We start from the raw sequence: 26,414 nt of genomic DNA, 5'->3' as shown, positions 1-26,414 counted from the left end.
TGCTATCATATGGACCTTTATGGAGGTTATAGCTAAGCCCTGAGACTTATGATATGGAAGGTGCTCTAGAAGTGAAGGGACTCCAGCCTGAGATGGAGTGAGTCCTTCACTAGTGGCCCAGATACACAAATCAATTCCAGTTTTGTTTAAAGCATTTCTGGGTGGAGCCTTTCCTGGATTCCCAGAGGATGGCTTGAATCCTAAGACCAGAAACAGACCACATTAGTCAGGAGGTTATCCCCATGCTGCAATGTTTCTGGGGATACAGAATTCTCCCTTGCTATTGAGAGAGGAGGTTTGGTATGAAGACAGAGGCACTATGGTGGTCCTCTGGCCAGCTGCAGATTTGGTGTTTGCTGTTTGTACAGTACCTAGCACAATGAGGCTGAAACCTGTAAGTGCTACCACAGTACAAATAAATAATCATAACGACATGAACACAAACAGGTGGGTATGCATCTCGTGTTGCTCATGCAGTTCAAGGGCTCAAAATTTGAAGTTATAAAATTATGGTCTATTACACCCCTTCCCTCTCTGGCATGGGTCCCTGACCACCAGGCTCTCCAAGCTGGGGGCTGAGGGGCATGGAGCAGTGTGCATAAGGTCCCAAATTTCCTTAGCCCAGCCTTATATTTGTAGTGTGAATACTAGAGAGGAGTGAGGGAATATCTTTTCTAGGCCCAACTTCTGTTGGCGAGAGAGACAAGTTTACTACTAATCCTAAAAAAAAGTAGATAGTCCTGTCAAAAATTACTTCCTGATTTTTCAAAGGTTTCTAATCTATTTCTAAATTTAAAGAAGCACAATTCAGAATTGTTAAAGCTCTTTACCTATAATTAACTCAATCATACAAGTGAAATTATACCTTGCCCCCCCAGAAAACAAAGGAAGATAAAAAACATGATTGCAGTATATCCATTCTTATAAATATAATGAATCTTTCTTCATGACCCCATTCATCTCTAGTACTCTACATACTTCCTGCTTACAAAGATATTACAGCCCTCCAAGCACTTCTTAATATATTAATCACCATCTGATGAAAAATGTTAACAATTTTATTTCAAGATGGCCTTCATCTTCCCTAGAAATTTCAGACTTACAGTAAATTTATTCACTATGGTAGGTATTTATGCAGTTTTCGAGGTTGTTTGCTGTCAAGCCTAGTTTCATGATTTGAAAAAATGCATTACATTTAAAATGTAAGTGTTGTAATTTCTGTTTACTGCAGGCTACCTGTCCTTAATGTCAGTAGAATAGAAGAGAATATAACAGAATTCACTATAGTTTTCTACATTGATGGAATTTTGTACCATGCCAGTTGGAATGTCTTACACAACTACATTCTAATTTTCATATAACCTTACTGAGGTGTAAATGGATTTTTAGTCAACTTTTATTATTCCATAACCAACCCAATAGCATATAGCATTTTTTTCCTTAGTGATGTTCACATGTTACAGCTATGTGATAGAAGAAAGAGTCCTACCATTCAAACTTTATTGGCTGGAGTTAATTGGTAGATGTTGTGGCAAGGCACTATTTCTCAATCGTTCCCACAGTCTGGATCAAAAATGTACAATATCTTGTAGTTTTGTAAATAACTTTAGTAACTCACTCAACTATTGCCCATCCCTGCTTATCTGCCTATTATTTTTTGGTTAGTGCCTCAAACATGGAATTTCATTTAAAAAATGTAAATGAGAAATGAGCATCCTTTGGGATCTTATCGAAGATCAAGACTGTTGTCTTTTCAGTTCTTAAGATATAAGTGTTATTTGCAGTTTTTACACCTGAAGAGTGCATGAGATGAAATGCTAGATAAAGCACCTCCACTGATATATAAATATTAAAATTTCAACATAATATAACATTTCAATATATCAATGCTGTGCTCTATTATTCGTGTGTGTAAGTATGTAATATTCCCTAGTACATTTGATTCTAATTTTTTCTTTAAGATGGTCTGATACCTCTCTCTGTTTATTTTAGCTATAACAAGTTGACAACTATTCTCTGGAACCTGTAAATATATGGCTCAGACTGAGGTCAAGTTGTCCCTAATTTCGGAGTGAAATATAAACAAGTATGGCTACTAAATCATGCTGTTGAACTTGCTGAACTTTTTGAACGGCAGGCTAATTGAATGAAGTTTTTGTGTCTTATATGTAATTTGGGCATTCTGAATGGAAGTACAGAATGAAAAGTCTCCTGTGAAGTCTTTCTAAGACATTAGGTATTGAAGCTTATGGCATATGTCATCTGAAAGGTATTTTTTCTTAGGCTCTCAAAGAAATTTTAGATTAGAGCTAAGACTTCAGTGTAACAAGATATTAAGGATTTCTGCACATACATGTGTTTATACAATGCCCAGCAAAATGGGGCCCCAGTCTAATTAGGACCTTTAGCACTACTGTATTGCAAATAATAATAATAACATCATTTTAAACAAAATGCTAGTGCTTAATATACCAGGGTACATTCAGCTAACAGATTAAATATGATCTGGATCCTGCACCATGAAAGCCAATGAAAGTTTTTCTATTGACTTGAATGGTAGAAGGATCAAGCTCTAATTTCTGAAATGTAATTTATTTACACTTAGTTGTCTGTCATTTATTTGCACTAACTAGATGGGTTGTTCTACTGGTAGTGTGCAGAAGTCGCCATAAAAGGTACTCACTCTTATATCTGGAATTACAATTGTAAGGTGTGTAGAATGTGGGTAACTGACTGACAAAATGAGAACAGGGAATCTGCCTAGTCTAGTACTTTAAAAAACTGTTAATCTCTTTGTCTTTTTGTTGGATACCCATAATTCTCATGTTTTATCCTTTATATCAGAGACTCAGTCGTGTAATGCTGATTTCCTCAGTAACCAGCTCTTATATTTGAAAGACTGACTCTGTGCCATTTTGTAACAGTGACCAGTATAACTCCATCAGTATAGCTAATGATGGGAATAGGACTAAGTAGATAAAGGATGGATACGGTTCGGTGGAAAGTCTTACAGTGAATCAGATGTTGTCCTTTGGACCTCTTCTCATCACCTCCCCCTCCAACTTCCGCTTCTCCCCCTTACAAGAAGGAGAATTGTGTAATTCAAGATGCAAAATTAGATTTTTGTGTGGTACCTTGGTAGGCCTGTATATCTAGGGTGACCAGATGTCCCATTTTTAAAGTCCTGGTTTTGGGACTTTTTCTTATATAGGTGCCTATTACCTCCCACCCCCAATCCCTATTTTTCCACAGTTGCTCTCTGGTAACCCTATGTATATCAGATCATTTGATTGTTAGTAGGTATATTAGCAAAAAGTAAGAATGTAGGTTAATGTCACAGAGAAATTTGCCATTATTTCTAGTCATAAAATGTACTTGTAAACATCAAGATATTATTTGAACTCTTAGTAGAGGGTCTTCTGATTATGGTACACACTTGCTCTCAACTCCAGTAAAGATCATTATAACCATTTCCTTTAGATCAAATAGCTTGTTCTAACAAGCACATTCATTTGTGTAGGATTCAAGGAGAAACAGAAAAGAAAATGAAAACAAAGTATTCTGGTGTGTATATAAAAAAAAAAGAAATCATTCATAGACTTCCATAAAAATAAACATCTAGTTGAAAGATGACACAACTCTGACAAGATTTCATCCACTAATAGTTATGGGTTTCAAATCTTTATTCTTCTCATAATGCTGGATACTAGAAGCTAAACTACTTTATTGGCTCATTGGAAACAACCAAATATCTTCTTTTGGTCTGAAACTCCTAAATAATTTTAAAAAATTACTTTGTGGTTTTGTAAATACCTTTTCCTGTGTGGCACCAAAAACTGGAGAATTCTTACTGTCTATTTCTCAAATATCTAACTTTGTTAGTTTTTCATTTTTGCTAATCCAGAAAGCTCTAGAACATCCTCCAAACCCCAACAGACACATACTACAATTTATTTCTTTTGCTCATTCGGGACCAAAAGTCAGAGCTGGTGTAATGTTCTATGGTATTCACAGTATTTCAGCTATTATGTATGTGATTTTAATCATTGGAAATATTTTTCAAAATCCTGAAATTGATCAAATTGCACAATTAAATAAAAAAGCAGCATTTGTACTTATTTGCTAATAACGCTTATCAAGGCATTCTCAACTTGGATTAAAATGCCATTTTAAAAAAAGTCATTTAAATAAACCAGAACATGCACCACTTCTCAGTTTGACTTTAACATCTCCTAACTGCCTCTCGAATGGCAAATCTAATCGAAAAGGCAAAGTCGAAAAACAAAAGGTTTGAACTGAAAAGAGATTTTCTTGGTACTACTTTATAGAAAGAACCAGTTACTAACCTTACAGTAACTGTGTTTTTTCAAGATGTATTGTCCATATGTATTTCACTGTTAGTAAGCATGAACCCAACACACTCCAGTTTGAATACTTTTCACCAGCAGTGTTTGTTGGGGTCTGTCCCTGTGCCCTGAATATCTTTGTGCCTCTAATTTAGGTCATAAAAGGCAGAGTGACCCTCAACCTCTCAGTTCCTTTGCCAACACTGAATCTAGGTGTTGTCACATTATGTATTATATAGACAACATATCTCAAAGAACCACAGTTACTGTAATGTAAGTAACCATCTCTTCTTCGGGTGCTTGTTCACATATATTCCACTGTCGGTGACTCACAAGCAGTGACCTAGATGATAAGAGGTGGGTCCTCGGAGCAGGGCTGGCTCCAGGTTTTCTGCCGCCTCAATCGTGCCGCTCCATTCTTCGGCAGCAGTTCGGCTGTGGGTCCTTCACTCCCTACTTCCTCTTCGGCGGCACTTTGGCAGCAGCTCAAAGAGAAAGAGAGGGACTGAGAGACCTGCCGCCAAATTCCCACCAAAGACCCGGACGTGCCACCCCAATAGTGGATGGAGTGCTGCCTCTTTGTATTGGCCACCCCAAGCACCTGCTTCCTTAGCTGGTGCCTGAAGCCGGCCCTGCCTAGGAGTCTACTTGAATGACGACTGTAGGACAGCCTACCAAATTTAGAATCAGATCTTAACGCTTCCACTATGGAGTAATGCTGGTTAAGTGTGTGCACTAAAACCCAGGATTGGAACATGTACCAAAGAAACAACAGAAAGGACCTGCAGTCTTGCACAGTGTGTTGTCATGCCCATTGGTGGGTCTAGGTTGGCTAATTCATAGCACAGCCTGATTCAAGAATAAATCAATTTGAGTCTGTGTGTGGAAATGGCCTGACCTCTCACCCTATATTGTGTGAACAGTCTGGGGGATATCCTAAGTGTCTTAGGTCTATCAATCTAGAAAGACAGCAAATTAGTTCTGTGTTCCTTTTTCACTTAATACAAGTGTTCTTTATGATATACACAAACTCGGTGCTTGTGAGTGGAAGTTAAGTCCATTCATGGCTATTAGCCAGGATGGATAAGGAATGGTGTCCCTAGCCTCTACTTGTTAGAGGGTGGAGATGGGTGGCAGGAGAGAGATCACTTGATCATTACCTGTTAGGTTCACTCCCTCTGGGACACCTGCACTGGCCACTATTGGAAGACAGGATACCTTTGTCTGACCCTTTGGTCTGACCCAGTACGGCCGTTCTTATGTTTTCCCAGGTTTCTGGGTGACTTTGTTGACTTCAAGTTGACTTTGTTTTGTAATTTCAAGAGGAACCCCTAGATACTTAACCTGGCCCTGGCTGCTGCCAACAACACATTGCTGCTCAGGTGCTATTTTGCAGTATGGCCACACTCACCCAAATTAGGTTAATTCAAGGGTCTCAAAAAGTGGGCCTATTAACCCTGCTATTACAATATTTAGATCCCATGGAGGGAGAAGTTCTCTGAGTCGGGGGATATGCCCCCACAAGGCACGTTAGGAACCCAGTCGCTGTAGGCTGTGAAAATGTGAAATACCCCTAAACTGGAGGGTGGAAAGCTGAGAGGGCCAGATCAACCCTCAGGGAGCTCATCGAAAGTCTGTTTGATAAGGTGTCACAGTTCAGGGCAAATGCACTGTTATTCCCCCCTATGGTCCAGCTCCCCAACCATCTCCTCTTTCAAGTGGAGGCCTGCATCTTTACCCCTCTTAACTGGGGTATGTCCTGGCTGAACTGTTCCCTGTCTTCACGGAGTTATTCCCAGCAAAAGACAGTCTGCCTAAGAAGGCCTCCTTGCTTTCTGTTCAGAGACTAATAACAGTGTAATTGCCCAGAGTTATAAATTACCACACCACACTTTCTAAGCAAGCACATTTTATTCAGTAAAAGTGTAACAGAGAAAACAATGAAAACAATAAAAGAGCCTACACACATGCCAGTAACATTACCAGACATCACCTCACCTGCCCCTCCCCATCTCCACAAGAGCTCTGGTCAGGGTCAGTCCTTCCAAAGGTTATGGGAGCTCCCCTTTGGCAGAAGGTCCTGTCTGTTTGCTGGATCAGAATGAAGGCCTTCAGTCCTGAACTATGACTGAAGGTACTTCAGTATGTCTGGTATCTGAGCTAGAGATGGAGATAACTGTGCCCAGTTAGTTAGTTAGGCCCTAGTTCCAGAGTATCAGAAACACATTGGACAAGGATCCCTAACTCTGTCCTTCTCGGAAGCAGACCTATCCATAACTTTGGATTCCTTGTCTTTTGTTGAAGCAAAGTAAGAATGCCTCACAGATGCCTTGGATGATAATGTTTTGTAATTCAGTTAAACAGGTTCCCTCTACTGATGTTAGCCAGCCAAATATCCCCGTGGTGAGGTGCAGGGAGCATAGATCTGGATGGAGAATGTGACTGTCTTTTTGAGATATAATATTTGGCTGGAGAGGCAACTGCATTGGAAATTGAATGGAGAGATTCTTTAGGTCCAAGAACCAGAATTGCCTCAGCTATGCTGGAGCTACTATGATGATCCTGGCTGAACCCCACTTGAGCTTTCTGAGTACGGACATGATTAACTGAATTGGAGGGCAAGCATACATCAGTCCCTAGTTCGAGAGTATCAGAAACACATTGGACAAGGATCCCCAACTCTGTCCTTCTCGGAAGCAGACCTATCTATAACTTTGGATTCCTTGTCTTTTGGTGTTGCTTAGTGTTGGCTTTGTTTCAACTTCTCATTCACTGCAGTGACAACTAATGACACCAGTGTGGGGTGTGTATAAAATTGCTCAAAGCAAATGGGAAGAAACTTGATAGCGATGGTCTCAGGAGCGGCGTCAGAGTTTCTGGCGCCCTAGGCAGAATTCGGGGGGTGGCATTTTGTGTGCTCCCCATGGGGCGCGCGGGAGCTTCTGGTTCCGCTCCCCTCGCCCCGCCGAAGAAGGACCCTCCGCTGAAATGCCGCAGGCGACAGTGGCAGTCATTGAGCTGCTCAATTGCCTGCTGCTGTTTTCTGCGGCACGTCGGCAAAGGTCCTTCTTCGGCGGCGCGATGGGAGCGGAACCAGAAGCTCCCGTGCGCCCCGTGGGGAACGCACAAAATGCCGTCCCCCGAATCCTGGTGCCCTAGGTGACTGCCTAGGGTCTCCTGATGGAAGCACCGGCCCTGGATGATCTGCTTTCTTTGATGTTGGTGCCAGAGGAGCAGGCATATGCCAGAACAATTTAGCTGGCTCTAGAAATCTTTCATTGATGAGCCCTGCAAGATGTTCTGGTACCGAGGTGTGCAGGATGTCCAGCAGTGTGTGCAATTTTTCCTGGACCACCTCTACTGGACTCTCCAGTGCATCACACATTCTGGGTAGCAAGTCCTGGAACATCTTGTAACCATCTTGGGCTAGAGTAGATGATTCAGGAACTACAGCCTCATCAGGGGATGAGGATGAGGTGGGAGCCGGGGTGGGATGGTCCTCTGCCTCTGACTCTTCAGCAGAGCCATGACCAGGCTGTTCAGCTGGCAGTGGAGCAGACTGGGCTGGTTGTAAAATCCATTTGTGAGGAAGAGAAGAGGATCTCGTCCTGGACTGGGATGCAGATATTGCACACAGAGCCACAATGGTGCTGGTAAGCACAAGGTGAAGATGGCTATAGGGAAGGATACTAGGGAGTAGTACTCTATGTCTAGAGTAAAACTCAGCCCTCAACTCCCTCACAGCTGTGCAGAAGAGGCTACACATTGAGAGAAGAAGCTTGGGCACTGCAAGTTCTGACTAGGAGCCACAAGCTCCAAGTGAGAAGGAAGTGAGAGGAAGTTGGATTCCCCCTGGTCTGCAGACCCTCAGTTGGAGGCATGAAAGCACTCAGGGTGCAGGTGCAGCCCCTAGTGTATACAGCTGGCCAAAAAAGCCAGAACTTGAGTGCATAGGCTCATGCACACCAACAGTAGACTATATATATTGACAAGCACATGAAGGCCATAATAATATCTATCCAAGTTGTTACATTATATAACCAGCTATTGGCCAAAGAATAAATACACGCGTAATGGCAACTGTACTAAACTGACAAACAGGATATGACTAGCCTACAGCAAATTGGTTTTAGAATGCACTGTTGAGTCAGCTTCCTTTAGTTTGCTTTTTAAGAAGGAGCATAATGTCTGCAGGGGAATGTCTCTCTCTTAGTAAGGCTATTGTTTTATAAAACACCTTTAATGTAGGTGGCAGAAATTTACATATTTGATTTATTGCTGCTGTGAATACACATGCGTGGATATGATGAACAAAATTACTTCCAAACCAGAAAATAATTTTGTAAGTGAACATCATACAATTCAGACGCTCATTCGTTTGTTCTAAACTGGTGTGAATCTAGCCTGTTTTTCACTTACACAGTATGTATAAGTATTTCCTTTTCTTTTGTTTTTAGACTAATAGTTATATACTGTTCTACTTTTGCTTACTCGAATCATGTCAACCTCTTTTATTCACCTTCTGGTATCCTCATTTTCATCCTCTGAAATCCAAGAACAGTAGTGGACAAAGTTAAGCAAATTAAAGAGTTTACTGCATAATTCTGGGAAGCACAAAATTATGTATCTTTAACAATAAAGAGAGAGAGGGAAGAGTTAAGTAAAAGAACTAAGACAGCTCCTTGGTGCAGAAGCACCCTCTAATGGCTGGCTGCAGAGTGGATCTGACAGAAGCTGAAGAAGCTACTTTGTAGAACTGATAAATGAAATTGTTTTCAATTGTTCATTTTATGAATGTAACTTCTGTTCACCATTCACTACACTTGCCTACACTGTAACTTCTGTTCCATATTTTAATTCAAACCCCATTTTAAAACACTCACTCCATTTTGTAAAAGCTTCCTCCAACCTTCATTTTTGCAAACCCTGCTGTAATCTTATTAGTTTAGTTTAGATGTGTGAATGAGGTATGTATGGATGACAGAATCAACCTCCAGCCCCAGCCTGTCCTGATGAGATAAAGTTCAAATACCAACGGCTGAAGACCTAGACAACAGCCCTAAACAAAGTAAGAAGCATCCACCCTAAAAAGAAAAGGACAACAGAACAACAGAAGGAAGATCAAAGCCAGGTCCAAGGCTGAAAGTCATGCCTGCAATTGATGGGTGATCAATCTAAACCCAGAGGCAGCGTGACACAGCAAGACCTATAGACTTTGAATCCAAACTAAAAGCCTATAAAAAAGAAGGGTGAGATGAGAAACTCTGGGTAACATTCTGCTGCCAACATGGAAGAACATCGGTGCCTGCCCAACAGAGATCCAGCTCAGCCTTGTGCCCAGCTTTCCTGGCCAGTTAGCTGCCACAAGCTACGAACCCAAGCTGCAAAATCAAGACATGAACTTAAGGACTGGTAACTATGCAGCAGCTGCAGAACACCTGATGAATATGTGTGTGTGTGTGTGTGTGTGTGTGTGTGTGTGTGTGTGTGTGTGTGTGTGTGTGTGTAGGAATAAGGTATAATGTGTGTGTATAAGAATTAAGATATTAGTTATTAGTCATAAATTGTTATCATAATAAATGTGGCATCTTTGCCTTGTCCCCTTTAATAAGATCCTGCTGGTTTTTACTGGTCTAATATAATTGGTACAATAACTTAACATCTGCGTTCCCAGGCAGGAAGAAATATTAAAACGCTAACTGATAAACAAGGAAAGAGGAAAGTCTGTGAGAGTGCTTGTGTGTGTATATGTCTGCACACATTCACTAAAGGGTATATTACACACAATACAGAAGGAATAAGATACATCTAACGCACACTTTACATTGCCAAATATTTAATGGGATTCTGGATATTATTTTTAAACTGACCCCGTTTTGAAGCATAAAATGTCATTTTAAGCGTACATACATTTCAGTTGTCTTTCAGAGGAAATATGAATGCTGATTTCCAAATCTGCATGGAAATTTAGACAGGTCTTGCTTCCAGTTTTCAGACAGCATGCAAAAATGAGTTATGATCAAATGTTTGAAAACAGCAGAATAAAGACAATGGACTTCAAGAAGGCAGATTTTAGCAAACTCAGAGAACTGGTAGGTAAGATCTCATGGGAAGCAAGTCTAAGGGAACAAAGAGTCAAGGGAGACAGCAATTTTTTAAAGAGACATTATTACGGGCACAAGAGCAAATTTTCCCAATGCGTAGGAAAAATAGGAAATATGCTAAGAGACCACCCTGGCTTCACCAGGTGACCTTCACCAACCTGAAATTCAAAAAAGGGTCATACCAAAAGTGGAAACTAGGTCAAATTACAAAGGATGACTATTAAAAAAAGCACAACACAAGCATATAGGGACAAATTTAAACAGGCCGAGGCACAAAAAAGAGATTAAACTAGCTAGGGATGTAAAGAAAAACAAAAAAAAACATTTTACAAATATTTCATTTCACATTGTACAAATATATTAGAAGCAAGAGGAAGACCAAGGACAGGGGAGCCCTCCAGTGGGACTGAGATTCCATGGGTCCCGCAGGACCTGTTGCCATAACAGCAGGAGCAGGTAAAATGTACTTTGTTGTGAGCGGAACTGGGTAGGCAAAAAAAAACAAAACAAAACAACTGATTGCGGTTATTTGAGGGAAAACACAATTTTTTTTTTAATTAAGGTTTTAATGCTTAAATTTAAGCAAGGGATAGAAAGAGATTAGATGTCTATTGTACCAGGAGTTAAAAAGTATTTTTACATGGTTTAAGCATGACTTGTTTTATTCTTTTAGTGGTAAAAACTGTGTCTGAATTCTGTGTGTATGTGTATGTGTGTACATATATACACACACAAAACACTTTTTTTTTTTTAGTAGCATGGGGGAATCTGTCTCTCTTGTTGGATTTGTGGGATCTAAGGTTTTTGCAGGTGGGAGTGGGATAAAAATGCAAGAACCAATGCAGGCGCAGGTGGGAGTGGGAATTGCAGGGCAGGATGGGAGTGGGATTAAAACAGTGGCCCCTTGCAGGGCTTTAAAGGACAGGGCAATCCCATTACTCAGTGAGGGATAGACATAATAGGAAATGCAGCAATGGCCAAAGTGCTAAATGCCTATTTCGTTTCAGTTTTCACCAAAAAGGTTAGCAGTGATTGGATGACTAACATAGTGAACATTAGCGTAAATGATATAAGATCTGAGGCTAAAACAGGGAAAAAATGAGTTAAGATTTACTTAGACAAGTTAGATGTCTTCAAGTTGGCAGGGCCTGATGAAATACATTCTAGATTACTTAAGGACGGGGTAGGCAACCTATGGCACGTGTGCCAAAGGCAGCACATGAGCTGATTTTCAGGGGCACTCACACTACCCAGGTCCTGGCCACAGGTCCGGGGAGCTCTGCATTTTAATTTAGTTTTAAATGAATCTTCTTAGACATTTAAAAAACCTTATTTACTTTACCTGTAACAATAGTTTAGTTATATATTATAGACTTATAGAGAGAGACCTTCTAAAAATGTTAAAATGTATTACGGGCATGCCAAACCTTAAATTACAGTGAATAAATGAAGACTCGGCATACCACTTCTGAAAGGTTGGCAACCCGTTTAAGGAACTGGCTGAAGAGATCTCTGAGCCATTAGCGATTATCTTTGAGAACTCGTCGAGGACAGGAGAAATCCCACAGGACTGGAAAAGGGCAAATATAGTACCTAGCTACAAAAAGGGGAATAAGAATAACCCAGGAATTATAGACCAGTCAGCTTAACTGCGGTACCTAGAAAGACAATGAGGAACTAATCAAGCAATCAATTTGTAAGCACTTGGAAGATGATAAGGAGATAAGTAACAGCCAACATGGATTTGTCAAGAACAAATCATATCAAACCAATATAATATCCTTCTTTGACAGGGTAACAGGCCTTGTGGATACAAAGAAAGCAGTAGATGTGATATATCTCAACTTTAGTAAGGCTTTCGATACTGTCTCACATGACCCTCTCATAAACAAATAGGGAAACATAGCCTAAGTGAATCTATTATAAGGGGGGTGCACCACTGGTTGCAAAAACCATACTCAGAGAGTAAAACCATTCAGCAGCTTCATAAATGATTTGGATAATAGCATAGAAAGTACACTTATAAAGACTGCCTATGATACCATGCTGGGAGGAATTGCAAATACTTTGTAGGACAGGATTAGAATTCAAAAATGATCGTGACAAACTGGAGAAATGCTCTGAGATGAGTAGAATGAAATTCAGTAAGGACAAATCAAAAATACACTTAGAAAGGAATAATCAACTGCACAAATACAAAATGGGAAATGACTGTCTAAGAAGGAGTATTGCAGAAAAGGATCTGGGGGTTACAATGGATCACAAATTAAATATGAATCAACTGCGTAATACTGTTGAAAAAAGCACACCCCATTCTGGGATGTTGTAAGCAAGACACAAGAAGTACTTCTACTCTAATCAGCACTGATAAGTCCTCAGCTGGAGTGCTGTGTACAGTTCTTGGCACCCTGCTCCGGGAAAGATGTGGACAAATGGGAGAAAGTCCAGAGGAAAGGAAAAAAATATGATTAAAGGTCTAGAAAACATGACTTACAAGGAAAGAAGAAAAAATTGGGTTTATTTAGTCTGGAGAAGAGGAAGACCAAGAGGGGGATATGATAACAGCCTTAGTGTATGAAAAAGGTTGTTATAAAGAGAAAGATGATAAATTGTTCTCTTTATCCATTGAAGGAGAAGGAATAACGGGCTTAAATTGAAGCAAGAGGGATTTAGGTTAGACACAAGGTAAAACTTCCTAACGTAAGGGGAGTTAAGTTAAGAACAAATTACCTAGGGAGGCTGTGGAATCTCCATCATTGGACAGGGCCGCCCAGAGGATTCAGGGGACTTGGGGTCTTCAGCGATGGGGGGCCCCCCACTGCCAAATTGCCGCCGTAGACCCGGCACTTCGACGGTGGGTCCGAGGGCAGAAGGACCCCTTGCTGCAGGTCTTCGGGGCATTTCGGCGGCGTGTCCCAGAGCGGAAGGACCCTCTGCCACTGAATTGACGACGACGACCCAGAGCGGAAGAAGCTCCGGGGGCCCGGGCCCCGCAAGAGTTTTCCAGGGCCCCTGGAGCGAGTGAAGGACCCTGCTCCAAGGGCCCCGAAAAACTCTCGTGCGGGCCCCTGCGGGACCCAGGGCCTGGGGCAAATTGCCCCTCTTGCCCCCCTCTCTGGGTGACCCTGTCATCGGAGGTTTTTAAGAACAGGTTAAACTAACACCTATCAAGGATGGTTTAGATAATACTTAGTCCTGCCTCAGTGCAAGCTACTGGACTAGATGACCTATCAAGATCCCTTCCAGTCCTATATTTCTATGATTTACAAGTATATTTCAAAAGCAGCAAAGAATCCTGTGGCACCTTATAGACTAACAGAAGTTTTGCAGCATGAGCTTTCGTAGGTGAATACCTACTTCGTCAGATGCATGTAGTGGAAATTTCCAGGGGCAGGTATATATATATGCAAGCAAGCTAGAGATAATGAGGTTAGTTCAATCAGGGAGGATGAGGCCCCATTCTAGCAGTTGAGGTGTGAAAACCAAGGGAGGAGAAACTGGTTTTGTAGTTGGTAAGCCATTCACAGTCTTTGTTTAATCCTGAGCTGATGGTGTCAAATTTGCAGGTTGTCTGTAGCCGAGGACTCGCCTGCCACCCATCCTGGACAATGATCCCACACTTTCACAGGCCTTGGGTGGCAGGCCAGTCCTCGCCCACAGACAACCTGCCAACCTGAAACATATTCTCACCAGTAACTGCACACCGCACCATAGTAACTCTAGCTCAGGAACCAATCCATGCAACAAACCTCAATGCCAACTCTGCCCACATATCTACACCAGCGACACCATCACAGGACCTAACCAGATCAGCCACACCATCACCGGTTCATTCACCTGCATGTCCACCAATGTAATATACGCCATCATGCCTGCAATGCCCCTCTGCTATGTACATTGGTCAAACTGGACAGTCTCTATGGGAAAGTATAAATAGACACAAATCAGATATTAGGAATGGCAATACACAAAAACCTGTAGGAGAACACTTCAATCTCCCTGGTCACACTATAGCAGACCTTAAGGTGGCCATCCTGCAGCAAAAAAACTTCAGGACCAGACTTCAAAGAGAAACTGCTGAGCTTCAGTTCATCTGCAAATTTGACATCATCAGCTCAGGATTAAACAAAGACTGTGAATGGCTTACCAACTACAAAACCAGTTTCTCCTCCCTTGGTTTTCACACCTCAACTGCTAGAACAGGGCCTCATCCTCCCTGATTGAACTAACCTCGTTATCTCTAGCTTGCTTGCACATATATACCTGCCCCTGGAAATTTCCACTACATGCATCTGACGAAGTGAGTATTCACCCACGAAAGCTCATGCTGCAAAACCTCTGTTAGTCTATAAGGTGCCACAGGATTCTTTGCTGCTTTTACCGATCCAGACTAACACGGCTACCCCTCTGATACTTAAGTATATTTCAGTATTTTAAATACTTTGTTACATGTTCTGTTGAAGAGAAAATGACTTTGCTATCTTATTAATTAACTTTCACAAAAGTTATTTACAGGAGGATGTATGTAAAATACTATCTATATGCTAAGCCCAAAGCAGAAAGCTGTTCTTTTCATTTACCTCAGCAATTGCCTCAAGGCTACACTGAAGTTACCGGAAATGCAAAATTGTTCTGAAGTATAAAACTCTTCTTTTAATATACACCTCTACTTTGATATAACGCTGTTCTCGGGAGCCAAAAAAATCTTACCGTGTTATAGGTGAAACTGCATTATATCGAACTTGCTTTGATCCACTGGAGTGCGCAGCCCTGCTCCCCCGGAGCACTGCTTTACCATATTATATCCAAATTCGTGTTATATCGGGGTATAGGTGTATAATTTTCTTTATATTTTACGGGTTTTGCTGAATTTGACTAAAAATACCTAGAATATTTTGAAATGTACTAAAACTGCTATATTTTTTCTCAATATTAGATTCTATATTTGGCATAAAGTACTTCAGTATTAAGTATAATATTACAGTCTTCATATAAAGCTAATGGCAGATAGAGCGGTTAATGACATAAAAGTAATGAGGCTAACCAACCAACTTGCTTCTCAACATCACTTTGTAAATCTCTTTGGGCTAAATTTTCAGCCAGTGTGTGGGGAATTAGCCAAAGAAATCGCATAAACGTTAATGAGTGTTCCATTGCTAACTCCCCATGCACTGCGCTAAAGATGTAACAGTATATCTATAAAATAAATATGTGCAGATGCCCAAATTCTTTTTATAGAGCCTGAAGAAATTAAAGGCTCTCCTCTCAAATAATTGACTTATGCACAATTATCATTTTTTTCCCCACTCATGGATCTTCTACATATCAGAATGGGTGTAATGTCACATTAAGTTCATTAAAAAATTATCCAAAGTATGTATGTTTATCAGCATAGAGACAGAGTCTGAGCTAACCATACATTTTACAGTGAATAATACACCTAAGCAGATTTGTCTCCTATGTCCATAGAAAGTAACTGAGTAATACTGTGTGGTGGCTTAATACGGTTCAGCAACACAAGAACCGCCTCCATTCATGCAGATATTTTTAAGGAACTGGTACTTACAAGGGCATCAGCTGGACAGAATTTGAGAGCCAAGTCCCCATTATATCTGTAGAACAGATAAAAGCATGGACAGATACAATATAAGCTTCCCCACATCCAGTGGCTGGAGCAGATTTAAACAGGAGGGAGACATCTGTATATTGGAACTCTGCCCACAAAGGCCTCCAATTCATTTCACACAGGCCTCCACACAGCTATCAGGCATGCGTAAGTGAAGCCAAAGATGAACCCCCAAATGAACAGAATAAGTAAAATCTGCTTTAATCTCACTCAAACAAGTCAAATATCTTTTTTGTGTCTGGGACATACAGATTCTGCAATTAGATGGAACATAGCTGAGCCCATGCTCAGACTGCTAAAAATTTAAACTGGTCCTTGGTCCCATAGGTGAATCACTGCCTACATGGAAAGGGTGGAGAATGCTCTCTCAATAGTATTGTCTTCCCTTTCCGTACTCCTCACAAAAAACACTTGAGCTGCGCCTCTGTAGGGTTTGGAAAGATGTGGGCCAGGACTGCAGGGGGAGAATCAGTGGACTGGGCTCTACATCACTATTCATTGCAGACCTCCCCATATCTTCACTCTGAAATCCTGTTGTGAATTTGTACAGCTGTGCGCAGTATAACTCCATGTGGGTTCCCTCTGTAGCTATTTCTGAGCAGTCTCGGGAACACCCAGCCAATACCAGTGTGGCTCCAACTGCAGCTGTGCTGCTGGGAGGGATAGAGACCAACAGAACAATACAGAGGCCAGAGATCTCCATGCAGTTGTCTCCTACCTCCTCAAATCTGGGAGTCTCCTTCTCTGTAGATCACGAGGACGAAAGAGGGGTTTGGGATGCTTGAATCCCCACACCACTCCATGTTGTGGGAATTATTTGAAGGGACTTTGTACGGTGAACCTTGCATCGTTTTCTTGTCCCTGGCTCCTTTCCAAGGATTTCTTCATGAGAGGTGTGCTATTTAGTAACTATCCTCTTTACTTGCCAGCTTTATTTCAGGATTGCAAAACACACCCCTGACAAATGCTCTATTGCTCGATGATGCTAACACAAGTTATTAATTAACAATAAGTTTGTGTAATTAAATGGGAGAGGTGCTTTGCACAGCATTTATAGTACATGCAATGTACATAATAAGCACCCTTGTATATAAGATAGCATTGTAGATCAGGGCCGTCCTCAGCGTGAAAGAAATAGGTAACCTAGGAATAGATGCCAACTCTTCAGTGTTTTCTAGGTCACATAAATCATTACTGTTGGTAAAGTGCTTGCTATATTTAAATAACAAAGTGCATAAATCACACTTTCCTCTGAATCATCAGGAATCATCCATGAGAGGAATCATCATCCTCTGGTATCTGCTGGATAGATTTAAATATGTTTCCTGACAAGTTTACTAAATAATTTATCATTTATGTTCTCAAACAGCAATATAACAAACATCCTGCCAGCTATTGCAAATCATCCTGACTTTTTTTGACCAGCTCATTACAAAAAATAAACAATGTAAATATAATCAAATATTCAGCTGTGCCATACAAAAATATTATTGATAATATTTTAGGACTAAGCCTTTCCCTCATCTCAACATACACATATGCACACACTCCTTATGATAAAGATTTATAAGCTAAAAACTGTTAGCAGGCTTAATCCTACAATCTTTATATGAGAAAGGCTTCCAGTAGCTTCACTGCCCGAAACATGGAGCAATGCATGAAAATAATGTGCACATTCTCAGCAGGATCATCTTTCTTGTTTTTTTTTTATTTGAATATCAAAGTATTCCAAACTCCAATTATGTTTCATTACTGAAACTGTGAATATCCCATTTAATTATTTTTAATATCCTAGGATTACACAAGGAATGCAAAATTTTGGTAAAGCGGACAAGGAAGAAAACACATTAACTATTCCAGGAAAAAAAAGTTGTATTTCATGTTTTTATCCAATCAACAACAAGCCTTAAATAGAAGTAATATAGTATTACAGATAATTGCTTTAATCCTAAGGCATTTTAGGGTGTACATGAATTAATACAAGGGAACCTTGTATTTGTATATTCAGTGTGAGGCAGCTAGCAAATAGTTTCTACATTAAGAGTATGTGACTTAAATTGCCTCTTCTTCCTTGGGAATCAAGAAGGTAAGTACTTTTTAGGCACATTTAAATCAAAATACTGCATATGGTTTAACAAATTATCACACTGTTTTTCCCTGAGATGTTAGTCTTGGTCTTTGTATTATAAAACAAGAGCTACAAGCACAATAATATTCATTCCATATTCTAAGTCCTTCAGTGAAACTGCCCATTTAGCAAAGATGCAAATGTTCCATGACTTTTTAAAGAGGATTTTCTTCCTCACACCTCTTGACTTTACAGTTACCATAAATGCAACTTTACACAATAGCACCATCTAGTGTTTCAAACACGTTTTCGTTTCATTTATTAAATGGTCTCATCCATTTTTCTCTCCAATCAATAGTATAATTAATATGTTAAAAACCAAAGATTCCTCCTCAAACCGAGACTCTTCAAACTTCTCTCTACCTGTATGTATTTTTGCTTCTCTTATCTGATTTTCCTACAATCTTAGCCCAAAGAGTAAGTTCTCATTTTTGTTGTTTTCTGTCTTATTTAGATTGTCACCTACTTGATGCAGCGAGCTGGGATGAAATCCTGGCCCCACTCAAGTCAAATGAATGGCAAAACTCCCACTGAATTCAGGGAACAAAGATTTTGTTTATGGTCTTTTTATTTGCCTCTGAAGTTCTATGCAAACCAATGGTGCAATACGAATAACAAAACAATAATATGCTGTCATTTAAGAGATGTTCATTATTTATGGGAGGTATGTTATAATTAAAAGTCAATAAATTTATCTAAAGCTTAGATTTTAACAAGGGAATTAAATACAAGCTAAATACAAGCTTCTTTTACGTGTGTCCTGCATAATATCTGAAACAAAATAAATGCAAGATAATTTCCCCATAATTATGTTTCCAAAAATGTGATGTAGTCAAAAAAGTTAGAAGCTGGCATTAACATATTAGAAAAATAAGTCACTGAATGCACACAGTGGTGCTGGAACAATTTTTATAGTGGGGGTGCTGAAGGCAGAAACTATGTATTTGGGTTGTTATGACTACTTCAAGCCAGGGGCTGTGGCATCAGCTTCAGCACCCTTAGTTCCAGCCCTATGAATGCACAGATCTAATTAAAACTGTGTTCTTCAAATTATAGGCAGGAGTGGTTTCACTGTCTATTATTAAGGCTTCTCACGATAAGACCTTGTTTCCAGTTTCTTAGAACTTTGTTAAACTTTACCATATTTGCTGAACTTTTCCATGCAATGTGTTTGTCTCAGGTTGGATTTTTGGGGAAAATTTCTGCCAATACCATTCAGTTATTTCCAAGAACAAGACTAGGTAAAAATATGTTCGTTTGCCATGTTAAAAAATTCTTGAGAAAAATCGTTAGAAAGCTCTAGCACTTCCATACTTTTGCAGGGAGGCAGCCTTTGTGTCAAGGATGTGCCTTTTGCCATCCCCATGAAAATCTGCCCAACTTGACCAAGATATAAGCCTTTGAAAAGTCACAGTTCGCACATGGTTAGTAGAGACGTACTCAACTTTAACAGTTAATTTTCCGAAGATTCTGTGCCCATTGTGAACATGTCTGAGCCTCTCACAGTTTCTAGTGAAGCCCAGATTTCACATGCACCATCTGCTCAGAGTTACCCGGGCAAAGCTGGACTTCTCCTGTAATGGCTGCTCCCAGTTGCTTGGGCGAGGGTGGGGCCAGGCTAGGGTGGCCACCTGTCCCTTATTTTAATGGACCATCATTGATTTGTTCCTTAGGGTGATCACCTGCCCCTTATTTTAAGATGTACGGAAATGTATTACAACCAAGTACCATTTTAAACATTAAATTGAAGCTTAGGATAATTGCATTGTACACTCAAGGACAGTAGAAATGTACACTTGAGAGAAAATATGCTAAGGGAAAAGGTGTTTTCCTAAAATGTCCCTTAAAAGTTGTCCATTATTTTTCATGTGGTTTTCCCTTATTTCCAGCCAACAAAGGCGGTCACCCTAGGCCAGGCAATGGAACTGAGAACAGGGAGCCTGTGTCTTCTGGATTCTCAATAATGTCGCCCTCACCCCGTACTCAAGCAGCATCGAGAAGGAAACCTTCTGATTCAAATGCAGAGGAGATAAAAGTTAGACCAGGTAGGAAGGAAAGGATTAGACTGGGACTGGAGGGAGACATTTGGACTGGCTAGGCAAGGAGACTGGGGCTGAGATGGAGGGAGAAACAGACTGGGGGCTGAGAGGGAAAGGGGAAGGTTGGGCTGGTGGGGCTAGGAGACTGGGAGCTAAGGGGAGAGATTCAGGCTGGAAGCTGGTAAAAGAGATGTGGGAGGGGGGGAACTGACAGCCAGTTTGCTTGGTAGGGGGCAGACATTGAGATCAGATCAGGAGTTCAGGGGAGGAAGCAAGACTGGGGACTGTATGAACAAGGAAACTGGGACTGGGAATCAGTAGGGGAGGGAACAGGGACTGGGTGGTGGGCAGACAGATCTGACAAGAAGTTGAAGTGTAGGGGGGAAACTGGGACTATCTGGGAAAAGAAACCAGGAAAAGGGGTGGGATGGGCACAAGAAACCGTGGGGAGGGCTTGCATTGGGTGAGGAGCCTGGGGCAGGGGACTAGAACTGGGAGCCAGTGGTGAGTAGCAGATCTGACAAGGAACTGGGAATCCTGGACAGACTGGGTAAGGAAATTAGGCAGAAGGAGTTGGGGTACAGGTATGAACTGGAATAGGGTGGGCGAAGAGATCAGAATTGGGTGAGAGAAGGAGAGACTAGGAGTCGGGTGGGGTCAGGGACTCATATAGTGAGCTCAGAGTGGGAGGCTAGGACTGACTGTGCAAGAAGACATAAGAATGACCATGCTGAGTCAGACCAATGGTCCATCTACCCCAGTACCCTGTCTCTGACAGTGGCCAGTGCCAGATGCTTCAGAGGGAATGAACAGAACAGGGCCTAGCCAAAATAAAGCTGAGGGGAGATATGATTGCTCTCTATAAATATATCAGAGGGAAAAATACCAGGGATAGAGAGGAATTATTTAAACTCAGTACCACTGTGGACATAAAAACAAATGGATATAAACGGGTCATCAGGAAGTTTAGACTTGAAATTAGACAAAGGTTTCTAACCATCAGAGGAGTGAAGTTCTGGAACAGCCTTCCCAGGGGAGCAGTGGGGGCAAAAGACATACCTGGCTTCAAGACTAAGCTTGATAAGTTTATGGAGGGGATGGTATGATGGGATAGCCAAATTTTGGCAATTAATTGATCTTTGACTATAAGTGGTAAATATGCCCAATGGTCTGTGATGGGACACTAGAGAGGGTGGGATCTGAGTCACTACAGAGAATTCTTTCCTGAGTGTTTGGCTGATGAGTCTTGCCCGCATGCTCAGGGTTTAGCTGATGGCCATATTTGCGGTCGGGAAGGAATTTTCCTCCAGGGCAGATTGGGAGAGGCCCTGGGGGTTTTTCGCTTTCCTCTGCAACATGGGGCAGGGGTCACTTGCTGGAGGATTCTCTGCACCTGGAAGTCTTTAAACCACAAGTTGAGGACTTCAGTAGCTCAGACATAGGTCAGGGGGTTGTTACAGGAGTGGGTGGGTGAGATTCTGTGGCCTGCGTTGTGCAAGAGGTCAGACTAGAAGATCATAATGGTCCCTTCTGACTTTAAGGTCCCTTCTGACTCTATGAGTCTATGAACAGGGCAAAAATCTCCTCCTGTCATCCAGTCCCAGCATCTGGCACTTGGAAGTTTAGGGACACCTGGAGCAAGGGATTGCATCCTTGATCATCTTGACTAGTAGCCATTGAGGGCCCTATCCTTCGTGAACTTATCTAATTCTTTTTTAACCCAGTTACAGAGGTGCTGCCTTTCTAATTTCCCCAGGAGTGCTTGACCCCTGCTCCACCCCAGGCCCCGCCCCCACTCCACCTTCCCCAAAGGCCCTACCCCACCACTACCTGTCCCTGCTCTGCCCCGCCCCCACTCCACCCCATTTCTCCCCACCCCCTCTGCTGAGCTTGCCCTGCCCTTGCTCTGCCTCTTCATGCCTCCGCTCCTCCCCTACTGGGGGGCAGAGAGGAGCTGGCTGCCGGTGGGTGCTGAGCACCCATGGAGTTGGTGTCTATGCTCAGTTACACTTTTGGCCTTCACAACATCCCCTAGCTAGACTTCCACAGGTTGACTGGGCGCTGTGCGAAGAAGTACGTCTTCGGGACTTTTTACTACTTCTCTTAGTTTTCCCTTTCTCTGGTCTCTTGTTCTCCCTCTCTTCCTGCTTCCCACTCCCCCCACTCTCTCTCTCTCTTACCTCTTCCACTTCAGTCCTCTCCTCTTCTTCCCCCTTTTAGATCCCCTCCGTTTCCCACTCCCAACACATCCACATTTCTCCTTCTCTCCCCTGAGCTGAAGCCAGTCTGAAGATCCTCCCAGTCACACAACCCCCTAACAAGGAACTATTGTTTCAATTAATAGCAGGACGGAGAGATTGCTCACCTTGTGCAGTAACTGGAGTTCTTCAAGAAGTGTGTCCCTATGGCTGCTCCACTTCAAGCGTGCGTTTACCCCATGAACCTTTGATCAGAGATTTTTGGCAGGATCTGTCTGACTTGTACATGCGTCCTATACATCCTTGTACCCCATCTCAAGGATATATATCACAGCACCAGCAAACAGGCTTCAGTTTCTTCTCCACCACAAAGTCCACAGAGGAAACTCTGACATAGAGGGGAAGGAGGGTGGTTAGTTGAGAGTGAATAGGAGGATACATCTCAAAGAACATACTGCACAAGGTGAGTAGACTCTCCTTCTTCTTTGAGTAGTGTCTTCTGGAGCGCTCCACTTAAGTTGAGTTCCAAATAATATTCCTCATCAGGAGGGAGCTTTGGAGCAGAGTCCAATACTGAAGACAAGACTCCTATACCCAGGGCAACATCTGATCTATAAGAATGCACCACTGCATAATACTTGGAAAAGGCATGTATCACCATAAGAACAGAACATAAGAATGGCCACACTAGATCAGACCAATGGTTCATCTAGCCCAGTATCCTGTCTTCCAACAATGGCCAATTCCAGATGCTTCAAAGGTAATGAACAGAACAGAGAAATCATCCAGTGATCCATCCCCTGTCATTCAGTCACATCTTGTAGTCAGAGGCTTAGGAACACCCAGAGCATGGGGCTGCATCCTAAGTTTCCTGTAAGCTGCGTGGCTGCGCAGAAGGATATCAAGGGCCGCGCAATTGGGGAGAGGAACCCCTCCCTAAGTCTAGCCCGGCCCAGCCCAGCCCCGCCAGAGCTGCCAAGGAGAAGAGCCCCTCCACCAGCTCAGCCCAGCCCCACCACAGCGGCTAAGGAGAGGAACCCTTCCCCTGTCCAGCCCAGTCCAGGCTTGCTGGAGCTGCCGGGAAGAGGAGCCCCTGCCCCAGCCTGCCTCTCACCCAGCCCTGAGCTGCCACAGTGAGAAGGCTGGGGGGAGTCCTCTCTCCCCACCGCCACCCTGGGGCAGCCTGCACCCCAAGCCCTTCATCCATGGCCCTATCCCAGAGCCTGCACCCCTGCAAACCCCAACTCTCTGCCCCAGCCTTGAGCCCCCTCCCACATCCCAAACCCCTCAGCCCCACCCCCACCACCTCCATACTGGTGCACATAACAAAAATCATTCTGCACATGGATGTAAAAAATCAGAGGGAACACTGGTTGCATGCCGCTATAGAAGGCACTGATGCTCTCACAGCACAGCAAACACTTCAAAGATACCTTTAAGCAGAATCTCACCTTATGCAGCATAAATACTGAACTTCAAAGACAGCCACAGATAGATCTGAATGCAGAGCAATTATCAATAAAAGATGGAAACACTTGCCAAGTGTCATGCCAAGTCTTCAGTGGGAGCCTGCACATTCTTGAGAGATATCTGTTTGCAATCGTATTCCTCAGAGATCAGACTGTACAGACACAAGAACACATGTGATGCCATGACATCACTGAACACAGTGGACAGCCATACTATACCACATGAACGACAGCAGCAGCAGTGTGGCAGGAAGAACCTGCCAGAGAGAATGTCACTCAGCCCCTTGTAGTGGCCCAACCTAGGCTCCAGCCTATAACTGTTGCAAGTGTCCATATCACAAACACCACCATCAAAACAGCAGGCTTGTTGGCAATCTCAGTAAAAAAGGTCAGGATTGAATAGCCATGGACACTAACCAACTTCTCCACTCTTACTGATGGTCTCTCGAAACCAGTGCTTAAGCACATGGACGGGAAACTTGCATTACAACTACACATATTGCACATCTTCTTAATACAGAATCTCAACCACTTCTAGGACACTCAATCGTTTCCCAAGCACTAACTTCACATTTCATTTTAAATCACTCCTACAGAAAGTGAATGGTGCCCAAGGCTGAGAACCATTTTCAACCCCTGAAAAAGTCTCCAAGGTGTTTGGAAACACACTGGAAAACTTCTGTATATCTAAGCAGATGTGTTGCCGTGTTTTGTGCCAGATGGAGTTTTTCCAGAGTCTATAATCGTGACAATGTCTGTACAATTTATAATGTTTTGTTGATATTGTGAAGTAGTATTATGAAAAACTGCTGTATTATGAATGCCTACATGAATGTGGACCCACCACTGCTGACAGGTCCTGTAGTAGGGCCACCTCAAACAGGGGGAGTGGGAAATATTTAAGGTTAAATGATGGTACTCAGACCTAACAGATTATGCTAAAAAGTAGCTCAAGTCTGGGAAATCCTGTTTTAGGGGGGAAAATCCAACAACAACAAAAACAACTGAAGGGAGGGGAGGGAGGGTGGAGCAGTGGAAATGTACCAGGATAACAAGAGAGACCAGGTGACCATGAGGGGTTCAAATGAAGAAACACACAGGAACAGGAGGAACCAGCCATGAAGAGGAAGTGTGGACAACAGAGAATCAGAGCCCAGAAACTGGGTTAGTGGTTCCAGGAGGGAGAAGTTCCCCCAGCATGTAGCAGCCTCGTGGGGCAGACAGCCTTGCCAATTTTCCTGAGCCCAGATAGCCCAAAGACTCTGGAAACTCAAGGGACTCAGACCCTAGCCCAAAAAATGACCTGGAGTAGTGAGGAAACTGAGACAGGAATATATGTTTAGTGCTTTGTACTATCTGTAGTCTCCTGTGCTTTACATGATTAAGTATAAAGAAGCACATAGGTGTTAGACTGGGCAAAGAGAGAGAGAGAGAGAGAGAGAGAGAAAGAGAGAGAGTGTGTGTCTGTATATGTGTGTGTCGGGTTGTGGGGACTGCTTTACAGCTACTGTGTGCCCCTCAGAAAGTAAACTGTAACCAGAAGTTTCACACATTTTGGTAGGGTTCTGGGAAAGGAGTGTGTTTCAGTCAGTGTGTGTTAGCCAACGTCATATATATTTCCAAAATGCTTTATATTTAGTGTAAGTTATATAACTATGAACTGGATTTTCAGAATGCTTTGTACTCATGGTAAACTTTATTATGGAAATATACTAAGAGTTAAACTGTTCCAGTCTTTGTTCTTTGTATGTGCAGAATCTCTCAGAAATAAGATGTGCATTCTGTGAAGGAATGTTATCTGTATCGCTCCATGTCTATCACGGAGGTCATGGAAGTCATGGATTCTGTGACTTTCCATTACCTCTGTGACTTCTGCAGTGGCCGGTGGGGCTAACCTCAGAGCTGCCCAAGCAGCTGGCTCCAGATTCAGCTGCTCAGGTGGCCCCAGGGACAGCCACACCAGCCGCTGCTGGAGCAGCTCTGGGGCCAGCCATACCAGCCACTGCTTGGGTGGCCCTGGACAGCTGGTGCCAGGGACTGCCCAAGCAGCAGCCACCGGCAACAGTCCCTGGGGCAGCTGGAGCAGCCACTGTTCTGGCGACTTTAAGCAGCTGTCCCCCAGCAGCGGCCCCCAACATACCTCCCACAGCAGCTGCCCCCAGCCTCCCCCCCTGTAGCACCCCCTCAGATGCCCCCTCAGCAGGGGGCCCCCCACACCTCCTCCAGCAGTAGATTTAGTCAGTTATATTTATAGTATAAGTCATGGACAAGTCACGGACTGTGAACTTTTGTTTATTGCCTGTGACCTGCCCATGACTTTTACTAAAAACACCCATGACTAAATCTCAGCCTTAGTTATATGTAAATTGTGAGTTGGTACAAAGCAGTTCATGTTTTTATGGTTTAATACTACTTGTACTCTGTGCTCTACTAACATCTGGAATGTTATTGTGCATGGTTGGTACGGCTATCTTGGTATCCTGGAAAATAAGTATGAAACTAGA

General features: G+C 42.5%; 1 protein-coding gene across 7 annotated transcripts in view; it reads right to left on the bottom strand.

Annotated features, from left to right (window-relative positions):
• WDPCP (WD repeat containing planar cell polarity effector) overlaps positions 1-26,414 on the bottom strand; it is a 230,839-nt gene that overhangs the window by 179,622 nt on the left and 24,803 nt on the right. For 2 of the 7 annotated variants that reach the window (XM_030557924.1, XM_030557923.1), the window contains one exon: positions 22,609-22,829. The exons of 3 other annotated variants lie outside the window; for them this stretch is intronic. The gene's annotated coding sequence lies outside the window, so the exon portion shown is untranslated. Of the gene's footprint in view, positions 1-4,679; positions 4,749-22,608; positions 22,830-26,414 lie in introns of those variants that run through there. 2 more of the 7 variants (XM_030557928.1, XM_030557927.1) reach the window with 2 other exon arrangements.

This window comes from Gopherus evgoodei, chromosome 3 (genome assembly GCF_007399415.2).
Source record: "Gopherus evgoodei ecotype Sinaloan lineage chromosome 3, rGopEvg1_v1.p, whole genome shotgun sequence".
Classification (NCBI taxonomy): Eukaryota; Metazoa; Chordata; order Testudines; family Testudinidae; genus Gopherus; species Gopherus evgoodei.
Note: the sequence above shows the minus strand (reverse complement) of the source record. Positions and strands in the feature narration are given on the sequence as shown.